Consider the following 18,442-nt stretch of genomic DNA (forward strand, 5'->3'; position numbering starts at 1 on the left):
AAGCAGGTCTGCATGATCCCCAGCAGCTGATGAGAATATTGAATTCGTGTGTGTTCCTGGGAGCTCTCCAGGGACTTGAGAATTGCTAGGAATGACTCACTTTCTATCTCAGCCCCTCGACGTTGTGTGAAGCCAGCAAGGACGGAGGGGAGATAGCATCACAGATCCACCCACAGAGTTTTGGTTCCGGGCAGACCCTCAGTCAGGTCCCGGCTAGGCTCAGGCTCTGTGGTCAGCTCTGTGTGGTCAGCTCAGATGTGTCCATCCAGGTGGCCTGGGGTCCACCAGGAAGACTTGAGATGCCCCCTCGGCCTGAACATCCTTCGAGACAGGTGTGAAACAAATAAGCTGAAGTGGAAACATGAACCCAGAGAACCCACTATTTCAGAGCCAGGTGTTTCTGTAACAAGAAGATGATCTGTGAGAGGCTCCCTAAGGGGCGGGGGGGCATGAGTGGGTGCAGACGCCCGGGTGGGGAGGCAGGGTTCCCCTTGCCATGGGCTGAATCACATCCCGGTAGGTTCTGCTCACGTCCTGGATTCCAGTGTCTGCGAGTGAGATCTTATATGGAACTAGGGACTCTGCAGGTGTAAAAAGATGAGGCCACAGTAGAGGCAGTGGCCCTAAATCCAGTGACTACTGTTTTCATGGGGTGGGGGCTTCAGAGACACACACGCAGGGAAACTCCATGGAGGCAGAGATGAGAGGGAGGCGGCCTCAAGCCCAGCGACGCCTGTGCCCCAGAAGCTGGAGGAGGCAAGAAGGACCCTCTCCTGGAGCCTCCAAGGGAGTCTGGCTGTGCGGGGCCAGTGTGGCCTGCGGGGCCTGGCTTTGGCTTACAGGGGCCTGGGGACTTTCAGAGTCTTTCCCGCTGATTGGGGTCTGTCTCTGTGGTGAGCACTGCAAGACCCGCCCCCCTCCCTGTGGGCCCAGGCCACAGACCAGCCCTCATGTGGCCGCAGCTCTGGGCCCCCCTCCACCCCGAGAAGGGTGTTGACACCTTGAGGTCAGAACAGGCTGGGGCGCAGAGGTAAGGGGTCACATACGGGCGTCCTGCAGAGCGTGCCCTATGACTGTCTGTGGGGTAGGTAGGGCCCAAAGGACAGGTGTAAGCAGGTTTGGGGAGCCCCGCCCCCCAGCTGGGCTGGGACACACCTGTGGTCTGGATCAGGGAGTGGCCATCACTGGGGTCCCCACAAAGACTGTGCCCTGATTCTGCCCTGAAGGACCAAGAGGAAATAAGGCCATACACAGACAGGTAGCTCAGGGGCACCTCTGCCTGGAGAAGGCCCCCACGCTCCCAGCAGGAGGAACACACAGAAGCCCAGTACCTGGGCCTCCAGGCCCCAGAGAACACGGCTCCTTGGAGGATCTTGGGCGAGTCTGGTTTCCAGCCACGTAGGGGAGGCACGCTGGCACCTTGAACACACTCGACTGCAGTCGGGACACACAGCGCATCAGCCTGGGCAGCTCAATCTGAGGACGCTTTAAGAGGAGCATTTATTTCTAGATTGTGTTTTTAACTTGATCACAGCAACGCAGGTAAATTGCAATAAAAACAGTGCAATCCCAACAGCAAAGAGCCACTCGGGGCCTTTTGTTTAAAATAAAGTGCAGAGTGATTCTTGCAATAACTCTAGCTTCAAAAGTCAGTGAGCCCAGCCGCAGGGCACCCCCAGTGAGAGACGCCGACGCCAGCTCCTTGGCCCGGGGCTTTCTTTGCCTTGGGGCCCCCTGTCCAGGCAGGTGCCCGGGGCAGAGGCCAGGGCTCTCCAGGCCTCCTCCCAGGAGATCCAGATGGTGCCCATCCAGAGCCTCCCCCAGCCCCTCTGGTCCACGCTGGGACTGTCCGTGTCGTCACAGTTAATAGGGATTAACAAGCAAGGCTGTCTGTGTGACCTGGATGTGCTTGGGCATCGGGCTGCAGCCAGACCAGAGCATGCCGCACAGAAGGGACAAAGGCACAGAGAGGCTGAGGAACTTGCCTGTGGTCACACAGCAAGCATGCGGGGAGAGGTCCTGGCTCCAGGGTGTGTGGCTGCTCCTCACTGTCAACATGAGGGAAGGCACAAGGGTCCTCCCCCCAGTGTTCTTTGTGGGGCCTGAGCCAGCCGGAGCTCAGGCCCTGGGGCAGCTTGTCTGGGTCGCCCTTCGTGGGGCTGAAGGGAGCAGACCCCGTGGCACAGGGCTCCTCTGTGCCCACGTCTCCTCCATCACCTGGCAGATGTGCTTCGGGTGGGGCTGGCACACAGCCAGGCCAGTGAAGCTACCCCCACCCCTCCCAGGCTGATGTCACCACATCTGGGACCTCATCCCACTCCCAAACCCTCCCCTGGTGTGGCCCCCTCAGCTGCAAGCCCCCAGGACACAGCCTCTCCTTGGGAAGCCTTTGTTTTACCATCTCATCCAGGGCTTCTCTGGGAGGCCCTGACCCAGCCAAGTGGGGTTTGGAGCAAGTCTTTTCTCCTTGGGGCAGGGGAGGGGGCTAAGGTGGACCCTAGTTCCCCGAGCTGCCCTATCTGGGAGCTGACTGAAGCTTGTCTTTGGGGAGGAGACTCCTGTTTTCTGGTGGACGAGAGTGAGGGGCAGGCACACTGGCTGTGTGACCATGAGCAAGCTCCTCAACCTCTCTGTGCTTTGGTCTCCTCCTGGAGCTTGCAGACGAGCACGTGTGGCTTCAAGAACAAGATCACAGGTGCTGCTGGCCCGGCTGGAGTCAGGCCTGCCCACAGACGCCCAGCCCCTCGAGGCCTTGCTGAGCTGGTGCTTGCTGCAGGCACTGCTTCCCAGCTTGAATGCAGTTGAGACAGTGATCCCATTTTGCTAGTGGACGGAACTCTGTCTCGTTTTTATTAACAAAGGGCAGCAGTGTGTTTATTATCCATTCGTCCTCTGTGCTGCTGGGACGTGCCTCACAAACTGACGTGGCAAACCATGAGCCAAGACGCCACGCATGCTGGGGTCTCAGAGCCGCCTTGACGCCCCTGCCCGAGGCGAGACCACCCTGAGGTCGAGAGCCAGTGACTACTAAACTCCGAACGCTTTGCTTTAATTACAGTAAACTAACGAAGATCCCTGAGACGCTCTCATTTTAACAGAATGCAGTGTTATAATTGGTGTCCTACTTTAAGCAATGCAATTTCCCATGACCTGTTTTCCAAATTAACAGAGTAATAAAGGTGTGTGCTGTGGGGGCGGGGGTGGCGTGTGGACCCTGCAAAGGTGCTGGGCCTGAGGCCCCGTTCAAAGAGGTGTCTCTTCTTCATGTGTTTGCACACAGAGGTGATGAATTAGGTAAATTTCTCTCCTGTCCCTTCCAAGGAGCCCTGGATTTTAAATCAAAGTCTAATCAAACAAAATGAACAAGAATTCGTGAAGCTCCATAAAATTACTGCCAATAGCCACAACTCTGGACAAACCTGTCTGAAACCCTTCTCCTGGCTGGATGGTGCAGCCAGCCATAGGCCAGGAGTGGTCACCGTCCGAGGACTCTCTAGTACCTGAGGGGGTTGCTGCTCTTCCAGGGAGACCCTCCCTCAATGGGCCACGTCCCCTTGGTGCCCTGGACCACCAAGGATGGGGGAAGGAAGGCAGGGGAGGACAAGGAGAGCAGGAGGAAGCGGTGGAGGGGGTGGGTGGCGGGCAGTGGGGAGCAGGGGAGGTGCAGCTAGAGCACCGCCTGCCCTCCTGTCTGCCCCTTAGTTGGTTGGCCTGAACCTGTCTGCACTGTGGGCAGCCCACGAGGGAACAACCTGGCTGGACAGGAGCCTTTGGGGTGCTGATGGGGGCAGGAAGCATCAGGACTCAGTTTCCCCATCTATAAAATGGAGGGTTGGGGGTGGGCAGGACCTCTGCCTGGAAGGCTGCAGGGAGGATCCAGGGAAACAGCAAAAAACTGTGCCTTCTCCCCCTCCCCCATCTCTCTCCCTCTATTTTCTGGAGACCACCATCCCTAAGCCTCTACCGCTCCCCCCAGAACTTCTGGGCCAAACCCTGCCCCCTCATCAATACCTCCCTTCCCACCCCCAGCTCTCAGCCCCTGCCCAGTTCCCCGTGGTGACCAGCAGCTCTACTTAGAGGAAAATCAGGGCTCAGCAGCTCCCAGCTGGCTGCTCCCAGCCCCCATCTCCCTGACCTTGGGTTCCAGTATCTAAAGGGATGTCCTAGTTAATCCCACCCTGAGCTGGATTAATTTCCAGAGAGAAGCCTCGGATTCAGTTCTGTCACCGCACTGCTGGTGGTGGCAGTCAGGCTGGTGCAGTCCCGGGGGAGCGGGAGGTATTAAGTGAAGACCAGCTGCCCGGAGATGGCCAGGGCTGCTGGCCGTCCACTCCCCTCATCTGCTGGCTGCCAACTGCTGGCGGGAGCATCCCGGCACCAGACTGCTCATGGCAGGCAACACGGGCCCCCTTGGAGCCCAGAGTGATGAGCTCCAGCCTCCAGGCAGCTCTTTCCTGGTCCTCCTTGGGGCATTCAGAGCTCCTGGCCCCTTGGGGGCTCTGGAAGGACTCTTGACCACTCTCAGTATGAGAGTCACTCATGGCTGCTCACGGGGGTCTGGGCTCTGACCGCTGGTTAGAAACTAGACAGCCGAGGCCACATGCTGGCCACTGGACAACTTTCCCCCAGGCTGAGCACAGGCCTGGAGACACCCTGCCTATGGTCCTTGTTGCACAAGGGCTGGGGTGAGCAGACATCCACCCTACCCTGATTTCTGTCCTCACCAGTGACACTCCAGGTGGCAGGGGGCAGCTTACCAAGACGTTAAACTCTGCAGGGATACTGCTCCCCCAAATGGGCAAGAGCAGTGCTGGGCAGAGGAGCTGCTGGACTTGTCCCTAGGGCTGATGGGCAGGCCCCGGGCCCCCGCCAGAGGGCCAGATGCCAGAGGGTGCAGGGCGTGGCTGCGGGAGGCCACCCCTTCCCAGAGCCACGAGGAGATGCTCTTCTGGCAGAGCTTTGGCTACAGGTGTGGAACCACCTCCTCTCTGCATGGGGTGGGCGGGGGGACTGGAGGAGGAGGTGCCTCTCCCTGGAGAAGCAGAAGGAAGGAAGAGGCTGGTGTCCTGGTGTCCTGCGTCCTTCCCAGGGGCATGTGGGACCACTGCCCCCAAAGGGGGTGCCTCTCAGCCTGCACACAGACCCACCCGTACCTGCCCGGGGAGAACACAGTGGCAGCTACAGAACAGCCAGCTGTGGGGCCACTGGCAGCTCGGGCTCCCCTAGCCCAGCATGCCCCCATTCCCAAACTTGTGGGAGGACAGACCTGTCACTGACCAGCGCCCACCATCAGGGCGTCCTGCCCTCAAGCTCCTCTGCACTGCAGCTTCCCAACACACCTTATTTCCACGGTGATGCTTCTCGGTCTGTGCCGCCTCTCTCCCTCAGTGTTTGTGCATCCCAGGGTGCGGCCTGGCAGCCCGGCAGGAAGAGCGTGTGAAGTGACCGCCAGCCTCACCCTGAACACACCGGCAGCTCGGGGACACCTGACTACCAGGCAGGGGTTCCCCACCCCGGGCACCATAAGCCACGTGGTCCCGGGGTCCCCGCTTCCTCCTTTGGAGAACCAGAGAGGCTGGTGCCACGGCTGGTGCTCTGAAGCCCGTCTGACCCCACTGAGGGGCGACCAGCCACTGGCCACCCTCCACACTCCCGAGGGGCCCTACAGCTAAGGAGTTGGGAAGGGTGTGTCAGACACTCTCAGGCCCCTCACTCTCTCCTTAACCTCCAAATACCACAGACCGTCTCCCCTGTGGGGCACACAATTCTCTATACACCGCTTCTGGGGCAAGGGGTCCTCGTGCAGACTCCAGCCATTCCAGGCCCTTCCTCCCTGCCTTTCTCACACTCCCTCTCTGGGATGCTCTGCCCCCTGCCTCTCCAAGTCTCCTGGACTGTCCGGGACACCCACCCACCCTTACACTCAGGTGCACCCAGGACTATGGGCCCCTGTGCTGCTCCCACTGCCCACCCAGGCCCTCCCAGGGACCCAACCCCAAGCCCTGGAGAAGGTCTTGAGGGCTGCCTTTCAAGGGCTTTTCAGCAGAGCCCACCTCCCTTCTCTCCAGCCCTCCTTACTCCCTGGGGCAAGCCCCTCCCTCAACACCAGGAACCTGGGCTGACAGCGCCCCAACTGATGGAAAACCATGCACCCTGCTCCTTCCAGGACGTGCTGAAATACCCTCACCCGCCACCATCCAGATGGGAGCACAGCCCCTGCCAACAGGATGGCGTTCTCAGGACAGGCAGAGAGAAGCAGAGGGAGGGTTCCCAGGGTCCCGGCACCCAGCAGAAACTGACCTGGGGCTTCTCCACAGCGATCACACTGCCACCTGGTTCTCAGTCGGCGGGGCAAATGCGTCTGCCTCCTGGCTCACAAAGTGCGTCTGTATCAGCTGGGACCATGACCTCTGGGTGCACCTCACTCGCGCACACGAGCATGCACACTCACACACACTGTTCAGAGGAGGTGGGGTGTCAGAAATGTCCGCCCTGTGCACACGCAGGAAGTTTGCCCCGCGGTGACGCTGAGTAGATGTCAGTGGTTGACTTTGGGTCCAAAGCCTCTGGTTTCTTGATCCCGATGAGCCGCTGACATCAAAGAGTTAAGTTCTCTGATGTCCCCAAATAAAGGAAACTTAACAAATCTCTAGAATGTTGGTTGCAATTTCTCACCCTCCTCCTTCCACGAGGAAAATGGTGGCCTTGCCTCAAGTCTTTTTGGAAATTAGAACCAGACTCCCACCCACACCCCCTGTGGCCAGTGGGCCCCTAGAGTTCCCGTGGGCTGCCTGCTCTGGGGGGTGATGACCGCTGCTTCCACTACCTGCTTCTTGCACACTCGCTCACAGATACTTGTACACCTGTGTGCGCACATCCAGCACAGACATTTGCACCATCAGCCTAGGGTTTATCTGCAGGGGCTTGAAGTGAAAAGGGAAGGGGAGACCCGCCAGATAACCAGCCAGGGGTTGCCATGGCATCTCCTAGACCGCCGCTGGGCCAATCCGGGCCAAGCGCGGGCTGGCGTCCTGCACGCAGCGGAAGAGGCGTGTGTGACCTGCACCGCACACATGCACTCACGCACGCGCACACGCAGGCGCACAGGCTGAACGCAGAGCTCTGGCTCACGAAGAGAGCGCACCTCATGAATATTCATCAGGCTGATGGAGGCAAAGCCAATCAACCACTTGGCAGCTCGATTTTTCCTGGATCCACTCTTCTCTTTGATCGCTGGCCGTCTGGGGGCAGGCCCCGAGGTTCTCCATCCAGCTTGGGGGAGGGGGTCCACAGAGTTAGACCCCTTTGCTCTTGCCAGACCTAGCTCTGGCAGAGGGCGTCCCCTCAGTCTTTCAGTCGGCCATCTGGTCCCCTCGCAGGATTCCAGTCCCCACCCAGGGCCCAAGCACAGTGAGGTGGACTTTTTGAAGGAAGCGTCCACCTGTCCACTCCCTCTCTTACTCCACAATATCTGACTGGGGCAGAGACACAGCAGTGACCCCAGCCTTGGCCAGCCTCTCCAGTGTCACCCCAGCCATTTCCCAGAACCCCAGCTTCTGTCTCAGTCAAGGTCCCCACAAAGCAGAGCCTGAGGCAAGGGTTATATACCCCAAGGGCAAGGACCACAACCGCTACAAAGGAGCTCTGTGGGATGGGGCCTCGGGGTGGGGGATGACTGTGGGCCATCACCTCTGGGTGTGTGGCCAGGCATCCCAGCTGGATGCCCAGAGGGCAGGACTCCTCTGGAAAGTCTTGAGCAGCCCTCAGAGGGCTGTGTGCCTGCTTCCCTTCCATCCCTCCCTCTGTGGTCCAGGTCCACCCCTCAAGAGCCCACCCTCTGCCTCCATGCCTGCTCTTTGGGGCCACTGGGGAAGTCAGGGCCCTCCCACTCCGAGTCTGGGCAAGCTGTCTCTTGAGCTCATCAAGCACATGGTGCTGAGTCCTGCTCACTGCCCCGTGGGCTCTGAGCACTGGGTTGACCCACCACCAGCCTGCACACTCTGCTTCTCCCCATCCTGCCCAACCCCCAACCTGGGCCAGGGCGGAGGTGGGTGCCTGGCATGGATGTGGGCAGGAACCCACCCACACTGACTAAAGGGCAGCTCAAGGATGCAGGTGGCATCCAGAGGAGACAGGTGGAGGGGAGGCCACATCCCAGCCTGCCTGCCACCGAGATGAAGGAAAAGGTCTCTGGGCACTCAGGACCGACCACATCCGGGAGAGGATGCCTGGGCATATGGGCCTGCGTGCTGACCTCCCTGACCAGCCACAGGCCCCGGGGGTCACTGCAGCATCTGAGCTTCAGCTCTCTCAGCAAGAGAAACTCACAGACCCTGCCAGTGTGGTCAGATAAGCCTTCCTGTGCCCAGTTCAGAGAAGAGAAAACAGGCATGGCCTCCACGAATGCTCTACCTGAGCCCTCCCTGGGCCCCAACCTGAGCCCTACCTGAGCTGGGTACTCTGTCTCTCCCCCATTTGCTGTCCTGCTACAGCCAGGAGGCTGACCACTTTTCTGCGCCTTGGCTGTCGGGCTTCCAGCTGGATCCAGGTAGGAAGAGAGGCAGGAGCTGTGGTGGCCCCCGCCCCTCCCTGCCTGTCTGCTTCCTCCACCTCGGCCCCTCCCCTGGCAGCTGCCCACTCCCGGCCCTCCCCTGACCCTCAGGCCAGGGCCGGTTGCAGCTTGTGCATCTCTGAGTCCCCCAGAGATCTACTCCTTGCATCTGGTGCCATAGGGCCCAATGCCAGCCCCCAAGTGAGGAGGTTCACGTGGTCCATCTTCAAAGAGCACACTGAGGGGTCAAGGAAGGTGCTGGCAGGTAAACACAACACAGACCCACCTCCTACATTGGGGTCAAGGGGGTTACTCAGAGTGGGCACCAGTCCTACAGTTCTGGTGGCAGCTGGGCACTTGGGTCTCACCCTGGAGGGGAGTACTGGATGCAAACTGCTAAGCTGGTGAGGGCTGAGAGGATGGGGTCCTAGTCGAGGGTGGCAGGGGGTGGGGGATTACACTGCAGAGGAGAGTGGACAGGCTCGGTGACAGACTAGGGCAGGGGGAGAGGGCTGGGGCTGTGGAGACCTGTCCTGTCCAGCACTGCGGGGCAGACGCCCCAGGCTGGGGTGGCAGGGGGGACAGGAGTCCTGAGGCCCAGCCAGGCTGTGGGGTGGGGTGCCAGACAGCCATGAAGAGTCCTGGAGGGCCCCATATCCCCCTCCTCATCTGGTAGTCCAGCAGGGACCTCCCCAAGGCCCAGGGGAAGTTAGCAGCCCAGAACTCTCCTGAAGCCTGCAGGTACGGTCACTGTTGGACTGAGGTGGTGCACAGGTTACAATCCAGGGGGTTTTCCAGGTGTTTGGAAAGCTGCCCCTCACCAATAATCCCCTGAATTCCTGCCACCCAGAGTATGAAGGGTGATGCCAGAGCTTTATATGAGCCGGAAAGGTGCCTTTCAAAAGCCCAGGGCAGGATCTGGAAGTCCCCACACTTCGTGGCTGGCTGTGGGTATGCTTCTGCCCCTCTCAAACGAAGGGTGGGCCGATGACCAGAGAGAGGGTCATTTCAAAAAAGACTGGGCACCATCCATGGGTAAAGACACCCTGGCTGTCTGGGCAGCACCCTGGACAGCTCCCTGCCCACTGCCCAGCCACAAGCACTTTCTGGGGGTCCTGTCTCCTCCTACCCTGGGGTCCATCAGGATTTCCAAGGCAGAGCCAGGTCAAACTGGCATCCTTGGGGAAGGTTTGACAAGGAGAGAAAGCCACCACACCCTTCACCCCTGAGGTCATGCATGGGGGTACAGAAGGTGGCAAATCACTTACCCCCAGAGGCTCCTGTCCTGAGGCTGCCAGACCTCTGATGGGCCACATTCTGGGACTCCCTATAGGCCCAATTTTGGTCATCTGCTTTCTCCTTGCTCCTCACCCAGTCCTGGTAGAAACTAGGTGCCCTTGGAACACCTGGGGCCTTCCAAACGGGAGGAAACAGGGTTCTGGACAAGCTCCCCAGGACCATCTTACTTCAGACATGTGCAGTCATTAACACATTATTCTTACACAAATAAAATGGCTGCCATGCCCTTGTCCTCCAGTTTAGAACTCCACCATTAGTGGGAAACCACTACCCCTTGTCTCAAATAAACATTCACCCTGAAATGCACACAAACAGACCCCTGGACTCCACACCAGCCCACGGGTGGCTGAAGGCTCTGAGTAACATGATGACTGATGACCAGCTTCCCCTCCCCCACCTGCACCCCATGATACTCCTACCAAGCAACCCCAGGCCCCTAGTGTAGGCCCCCAGCCCCCAAGTCTGAGCAGCCCCTCTGCATTCCCACCAGCATGCTCCTGCCCCTCTCCTGGGGCACACAGCATTGGTCCAGCATCTGTCCCCTACTGCTGACCACTGCAGCACACCCACCTACATCCCCTGGGCTCTTGTATCCTCCCCCCCACCCCGGGGGTAAACACTGGCTGGACAGGAGGGTCTTTTTTCCTGGGGACCATAGCTTATCCTCTCCTCCCCTTCATCCCTCTGCCACTCTCTCACTTCCCAAGGCCTGGTGGGAAGTTCCACCTGTTTCCCCCAGCAGGGGACACTCCCTGTGACACATCCTGGAGGGTGGGGGCAGACCTGAAGAGGGCAGCAGGAAAGTGCTCCTGTCCCTGAGAGGAGGCAAGTCTGAGAGGCTGGAGAGAGGTGTGGGTCAGGGAGGAAAAGGAGCCAGACGCTCAGAGTGGGAGGGAGGTGGGGGAACAGAGAAGGGGCAGGGGGCAGGACAGAGGAAGCAAAGAAGGAGGGAGAAATGGGGGGTGGTGCAGAGATAGATGGAGACACACAGATCTGAGAGACCCAGAGACCAAGGGGAAAGAGTTCGCCTGGAGGCAGAAGAACTGGGACTAGAGACACAGCAGTGCGGGTGGAGGAGGCAGAGACCGAAGGAGTGCCCAGCAGAAGGCCACTCTGGTACCCTTGCACCATGCTGTGTCCAAGGCTGCCAGAGGCCCAGATCCGAGCCAAGCCATGGCACTCTTTCAGAATCTAGGCCTGGGCCGGCCCCAGCTGGGATGCTGCTGGGGTGGACTCCTTGCTGGGGCCTCTCGGAGCTGAGGGAGAAGGGGGCACACGGGGGGCCCTGGGGCAGAACTGCCTCCTCACCTCTGATACGGGGAGGGGACCTTGGTGGGGACAGGCCCGCCCCTCTCCCAGGCTGTGGACAGAGGCGGTGGGCACAGGCAGAGCCCCTACCAGTGCAGACTTGAGACAACCTGGGCTCTGGGCTGGGCTGGGCTGGGCTCATCAACCCGCCATCGCCCTGCCTGGCTGAGGAGACAGCCAAGTGGGGCGGGGGTCTGATGGAGGGAGGCCTCAGGGCCAAGGAAATTAGTCCCTGCTCCCAGCTCTTCAAGGAGGCCCAGGTTCTAAGTGGGCATTCTAGTCCAGAGGATCCTGCTCCCATGGGGTCCTGCATGCCCTGGTGGGCTGGGCCCCTGCAGCCGGGCAGAAGGGGCTCACGGCTGGTGTGGGGGCTCTGCAGGCCCTGGAGGAACCCCTGGGAGACTAGCCCCCAGGCTGCTCCTGCCCCAACTTCGTCTGTGCTTTCTTGAGGGCAGCAGAGGCAGCAAGCCCTCACCCTCATCTTCCCAGGGGCACTTTGCTGACACTAGACCCCTAGGTGGGGTGAGTGGGGGACAGCCTGGGACCCCTCCCCACAACACGCCTTCTGGGACCTGGGCTGGGCCTGGGGACAACAGGGGCTGCTCCACTGCCAGGATGCAGCTGGCAGGAGGAGGGCGGCCAGCCCAGAGCAGGGGACGGTAGCTGGGTGCCCAAGGAGGCACCTGCAACCTCAGGGAGGTCGGGCAGAGGCGCCGGGGGAACAAAAGGCCCCTTCCTCCCACTGGCCAGGCTTCGGGCAGCACCCCTCACACCATGCCCTGCCTGGGACTCCGCACTGGCCTCCACTGTGCCTGACTGTCCAGGTGTGCCACTCACCTGGCCTCCTGACCACCACCCTCGGCATGCACAGCCCGATGACCCAGCAGGAGAGGTGCACCTCTGGGCCTGCTGGGCGCTCCTCCACCGGTCCCTCCTTGTGGCGCTGGACCAGCTGGAGCCGGGGAGGAAGGAGAAGGGGCGGGAGCCGGGAGAGGGGCCGCAGCCTCATTTCCATGCTGGCCCCCGAGCCCCGCCCACTGTGCGCCTGCCGGCTAACAATCGCAGTCTTTGTGGTGGCCTTGCTCCCGCCCTCGCCCTCCGCACTCAGGCGTGGCGGGCCTCCGGCCCCCCACCCACTTCAAAGGGTGAAGGGAGGAACCCCTCCCATCGGGCCCCATCCAGACCTAAGCATAGGGATGGGAACAGAGACCTAGCCTCTACGCTGTGGGGGCTCGCGCTGCACCTGCTCTCAGCACACCCCGCAGTCATACAGGGAGAAGCCACTGGTCGGTGCCCTGGGAGCACGTAGGGGGCGGAAGAGGCCCCAGAAGTGTCCCGAGGGGGGGTGGGGGGGTCCCTCCTGGGGGTGGGACTCCTCCCCCAACGGCATCAGGCACCTGCTCCGTGTGGAGGGAAGAGGGGAATGAGCGGGAGCCAGGCACTTCCCTGGGGGTGTTGGGGGGACCAGGGCCTCGCTGCAGGGGTAGGTCTATATGGGGGCCTCTGAGGTCCCTGGACCACCCAAGCCGGAGCTTGGAAGCAGTGGACCATGCCCAAGACATGGTTCAGAGCAGGGCTGGACCGTGAGCAGGGCTTGGCCTTGGCGCCCTGAAGCCCTGTGCCTGCAAACTGTTCCCCTCCTTCAGGCTGAGGCTCTCAGCCTCCCCGTCCCAGGCTACATTTGCCCTGAAGGCCCCTGCAGCTGGCCTCCAGCCTCTCCCCACTCCCTTCAGGTCCCAGGCCCCGTTCCCCTTCCTCTCCCACCTTGGAGCCAGGGCAGAGTCAAGGGTCGAGGGGCCGAGAGCCAGTGGTTCCCAGCGGTGCCGCGGCCCCTCCCCTTTCTAGAGGAATGACAGGCCTCGCACCCAGGAGGGGCGGGCGGTGTGACGAGGAAGCCGGAGCGGAAAGGGCGGGGGTTCCTCCCTGGTTTCTGTGGATTTGTTTAATCCCACGTTATTCGAAGCCTTTCACGGTGGCGGAGGGAAGGGGAGGGGAGGAGGAAGGGGGTCTCGGCTGCAACCCTCCCTCCCTCCTCCCTGCCCCCGCCCTGCAAAGCCACCTGACCCACCTCCAAGTTGCGACCCAGGCTCTCTGGGCCTTTGTGCGCATGGAGGCAATAGCTCGGAACCGGAGCACTGAGCAATCGGCCACGCATCTTCTCGCGCCCTCCGCTGGGAGCCAGGAGCCCCTGCCCCGATCCGTGGAGCTGGCAAATAAACGAATCCACAAACACAAATTCTCGGTGTGCTGGGCGGAAGCGGCAGCGTGGGCAGCGGCGCAGAGACGGTTCGGGTATGGCTGGGCTGGGGTGCGGTGAGGCCGGCGGGCACCTGAGGAGCCAAAAGGAGCACACACCCCAGCGGGGGTCTAGCAGCCGTGAGTTGACTTCTACAGAACCTTCAGGGGCTTCAGTGCCACCAAGAAGGTCCCCACCAGGCTGACGCAGGAGGACGGGCAGGGCAGGAAGTCTTTTCTCATCCAGCATCCACCCCGTGCCCAAGGCGACCCTTCCTCCTGCGGGCCAGGGCTGGGGGCCACGGGTCCCTGGGAATGGAAGAAGGGGTGAACCTTAGGCTCCGTGAGTGGGTGCTCGGGATCCCAAGAGCAAATGCTGTAGGCTGTTTTAGGGTTGCACAGAAAGCTGGTCTGATCCAAGGCATGGGGCACACACCCCCACCTTACCTGCCTGGGGAGAGATCTGAGGGGAGTCAGAATGGAAGTGCTCAGCCAGAGAAGAGAGCAGGCCTGAGAAGGCTGGTGATCCTCTCTTAGCTCTGGGTGGAGCCAGTCTGGTACAAAGGGGAATCTGAAGGAAGATTTGGGATCCATAAATCTGAGGAGCCCTCCCCCATAGAATGCAGACAAGCTGCAGGGAGCTGGAAGCCAGATCCGACCAGGACTCATCCAGGAAATCAAAGGAGGAGGGCAGAAGTATGCCCCGACCCTTCTAGGGAGAAGATGGGAGTGGGGTGAAAAAAGTCCAGAGGCGAGGCCGGGCAAGATGAGACTGGGGTTTGGGGTTCTGTTTCAACACCATGGACAGCGGCCCCCGCTGCCTGTGGGGACCCGCCTCAGTTGTGTTAGAGGCTGCAGTCAATGCAGTCTCTGCCGGCTGCCCTGCGTCCCCCGCCCTTCACCCCTGCCAGCAAGCGTCAGGCCTGGGCTGGCTGTGGATGGGAACCCAGCAGGCTTGGGATTTTACTGGATATTGGGCTGAGGGAGGCAGTTTGCACCCCATGCAAGGGACAAGGGCCACTCCCGACTCCAGCAAAGGGCAAGGAACTGCAGCTGGGAAGGGCCCTATGGGAGAGCCATCCTGGCGGATTGAGGACCCATGTGGAGGGGCGGGGGGAGTGCACAGCTGCCCTGAGTGCCGGCCCTGGTCGCTTTTGCTGCCCTGGGGCTCCTGCAGTGCTGGAGAGGGCCAGCAGGGAGGGACAGGACCTCATGTCCAAGGTGGGAGGGTCAGCAGGCTCTGCTCTGAGGTAGATGGCACAGGGGTTGTGTGGGCCTGAAGAGGGGCCTGCTGGCCGGGCCTGGGCCTGAGGCTCCCTCACCGTCTGCACTGGAACAAAGGCCAGTGGGGAGGCCTGAGGAGGTCTGGCTTCGGGGAGCCACTGGTCCTTGGCCTGAGAGGTTCGAATGAGGCTCAGCCCTCAGGACTCTAAGGACAGGGTGTGAATGAGGCCTTGAGGTGTTGCCTGTGAATCCGCGGCCGGTGGGCCCCGGACGAGAACACCCCACTCCACAGACACAGCAAGGAGAGTGATCTTTGATGGGGTGTCTATCTCCCTCCTCCAGATAACTACCCAGTGGGCCGCTCCGAGCTCTGGGCTCCCGAGCTTTCCCTTCCTGTGGGGGCTGCAGGCGCTGTGGGTAGTGACGATGTGCGCCTTATGGGGGGAAAGCTGGAAGCGCGAACCTGCGGCGCAGGCCGTGTGGAGGTGCGTCTGCGTGTGAGACCAAGCTGTGTGCAGCCGAGGAGTGGTTGCTGGTTGTCAACGTGCACTCAGAGGGGCTGCGGCCGCGGGGCTGCAGGAGGAGCGTTCGCGTGGGTGCGGGAGGGGCACGGGAGGATCCTGGTGTGTATGTGGATGAGAGAGACGCGTTCCCGTGGGTAGACGTGCGGCCGCGGGGCGCCGGGGACGGTCGAGGGCGCTCGAGGGCGGCGTCCGTGTTAACGGAAGAGCGCGCGGAGCTCGACGCGGCGAGTGTGCGCGGGAGGCACCGGGCGCGCAGTGCGTGTATGCGCGTGTGCGCGGCGCGCGTGCCCCGCAGTTCTCAAGGACACCTCGGGGAGGCGGCGACGGAGCCGGTGTCCGGGTGACGTCACCGCGCGCCCCAGTGATAATCGCCCGGTGCCCGAGCCGAGCACGGATACGCGCGGGGGCAGCTGCGGCGGCGGCGGGCGTGGGACAGTCGCTCCTGGGCCGGCCCGGGTGAGCAGGAGCTGGGCGCCCGCCGCGCTGAGCCCGTTGACGGTCGGCTCCCAGCGGGCCCGTGGAGCTCAGGGACTTCCTCGGCTCCTTTTGCGGCGTCCCCGCGCTCTCCGCCCCGGGCAGCCGCGTCCGGGGCCCGCGAGGCGCGCGGGGCCCGAGGAGGAGGCGGAGGCGGCGGAGGCCGAGGAGCGACAGGAGGCGGCTGCAGCTCCCGCCTTGGACGGGTAACTGCGCTCGGGGCCGGGCCGGGACAAGTCCCGCGAGCGGCTTCTCCGTGTCTTCCCGGCTTTCTCTCCACCAATGGCTCGAGCGTCTCGCGGGTACCGGCGCGTGGGGAGGGTGAGCTCGCTGGGCTGTAAAAAGAGACTGGCTTTCCTTTCTGAGCATCGAGATTTTCTTTTAGCCGCTTTCGTAGCGCGCTCGCTGGTCGTGCCGGGTGGGGGTTCTGCGGGGGAGGTCGCTGCGGAGAAGCTCGCGCCGCTTTACCGGAGCGGGCACCGCACCCCTCGGCGGCCCGCGCCAGGCGGCCGGGCGCGCACTCGCTCGCTCACCCTGTCGCCTCCAGCGCCTCCTTGCCCGCGATTCCGCGGGGTGCCAGGTTCCGCGGACGCCCGAAGAGCTTGCTTGGGCCCCCTCCCTGCTGCGGAAGGGGAAGAAGAGTGGGCTCTTCGGAGTTGGGGGCGGATCCAGGCTGGAGTCCGAGGAGGCACAGTCGGCGTAGCGCAGCGCCCCCGCCCCGCGCGCCCCGCGCGCCCCGCGGCGAAGACGCCGGAGCGTTCGCGCCCTTCGGGCAAGGACCCATCGCGAACCGGAGCCGCTGCCCCGACCCGGGCCGGGCCGCTCGCCGCCCGCTGCAGCCCTGAGGGCCCCTCTGCGTGTTCACAGCGGACCTTGATTTAATGTCTATACAATTAAGGCACGCGGTGAATGCCAAGAGAGGCGCCTCCGCCGCTCCTTTCTCATGGAAATGGCCCCGCGAGCCGGGCCGGCGCGGTGCCCCTCCCGCGGGAGGAAGGCGAGCCCGGCCCCCGGCGGCCCCTCGCGCCGCGGACAAATCCGGCGAACAATAAGCCCTCCTAGAGGGCGGCCCAGCTGCCGGGCCGGGGACCTGGCCGCGGGACACAAAGGGACCCGCACGCCGCGGGCGTTGCGGGGCGGGTGGGGGCGGCCGAGGGGGAAGCCTGCGGCCCAGACGAGGCTGCGGCCACGTGTACCCGCAGAACAGAGCGTCCAGAGGGCAGCGAGGACCGGGAAACAAAGGGAGGGTCCGCGGGGGGCGGCAGAGTGGGGGGTGGGCGCTGGCGGCAGCGGCGGTGGGGGACTGAGAGCGGTGGGGAGTCGGCGGCCGCGCGGGCTGGGTTTGGGGAGGTCAGGGCCACCCCGCGGGCTGGTCGGAGCGCTGTCCGCGGTGCTGGCGGCGGGTGGCCCCGCGGGACAGGAGCGCCACGGGCGCGGGGCCAACAGTGTCCCGAGGGCCACTAGCCCCAACCGCGGCGCGCTGGGCAGTTACCATGGCTACGACGGAAGGGGTGGGATAGGGCCTGAGGTCACTGCAAAGTCTGTCTTTCCTCAGTCCACTGGGCCACGGGGTGGGGGTGGCCCTCTCTGAGCTCCTGGAACAGCCTCCACACCTCAAGGACACGGGTCAAAATGAGGAGGGACGGCAGTTTACACCCAGGGCCAGCCAGGGTCGAAAGGAGGGAGATGGATGTGCCTGACCGCATGGCGCCCCAAACCTCTGGACTGTGCGGGACTGAGGCACGTGAGGCTCCGCAGCCCCGGGGAGAAGCAGACCCCTCCCCCACCATCTGCAGCCGCAGTGACACCCACTCAGGTTTGCTGCAGGCATTTTTTTTCTGTCTTCGGAGCCAGCGCCACCTGCTGGCACCCTGGCCTGCGCGCGCCTTGGGCTCCTTCTGTGCCCCTCTCAACCCCAGGCGCCCCCATCCTGACAGCATCTTGGGTCACCCCTGGGGCAGACGGTCCTCTCCGGCCAGGCCGGTGTGCCCCGTTTCCCCTCCAGTGAGCCCCCAGGCCTGACTCTGCGGCTGCTTGTTTCCTCTTAACCGGGTGAGGATGCTCCCCTCCAGCCAGGCTCCAAGCCAGGTCAGGAGCCCTGGTCTCCATTTCTCCCAGCCCCCAGACTCCAGGCCGGGAGCAGAAAATCAGCACACAAGGAACAGCTTGGGTTTCCAGCTGTGGGCCCTCCATGCCGAACCCCCCCCCCCGCCCCCCTGCAGCTGCAGAACAAGAGTACACGCCTCCCCTGCAGCTCAGCCCTCCAGCCCAGCCCTGAGACATGGGAGCAGGAACCAGGGGCCTCTGTCTGCCCCACAGCACCACATCAGGGTCACTACAGAGCCCTAGGACAGGGTCCTCTGATCTCCTGCCCCCCGAAGGACAGGAAAGGCCAAGAGAACCGCAGCCCGACAGTGGCGCAGCACAGCTGGTCCCTTCTTCCCTCCTCTGTGAGGGGTGCAGACAGCATCCCCAAGGGCCTCTGGTCGAGGGGGAAGGAGGAGCCCAGCAGGGGCCTCAGGGTAGCCCTAGGTCTGGGTGTCCCCACTAGGTGTGGAAGGAGGCGGGGGCCTTGTCCTGTCTGAGCTTTCTCTTGTGGCTGTATCAGGGGACAGCTTGCACCTTCTTCCTGAGGGAGCGGGCCCACGTCCATGGCTGTCTGGAGCGGGTATCGGCTGGGCTCTCTGCTTGTTTACTTCCCTTCCTGGGGCCATGGCTCCTGACCAGAATGGACCTTCCAAGTTGTTCGCCAGGTGTGGGGGACACCTCAGCATATTCCTCAGGCTGGCCAAGATCCAGTGGGAGGCCTCAGGAAGAAGCTTGGGGC

Source organism: Bubalus bubalis, chromosome 14 (genome assembly GCF_019923935.1).
Source record: "Bubalus bubalis isolate 160015118507 breed Murrah chromosome 14, NDDB_SH_1, whole genome shotgun sequence".
NCBI classification, from domain to species: domain Eukaryota; kingdom Metazoa; phylum Chordata; class Mammalia; order Artiodactyla; family Bovidae; genus Bubalus; species Bubalus bubalis.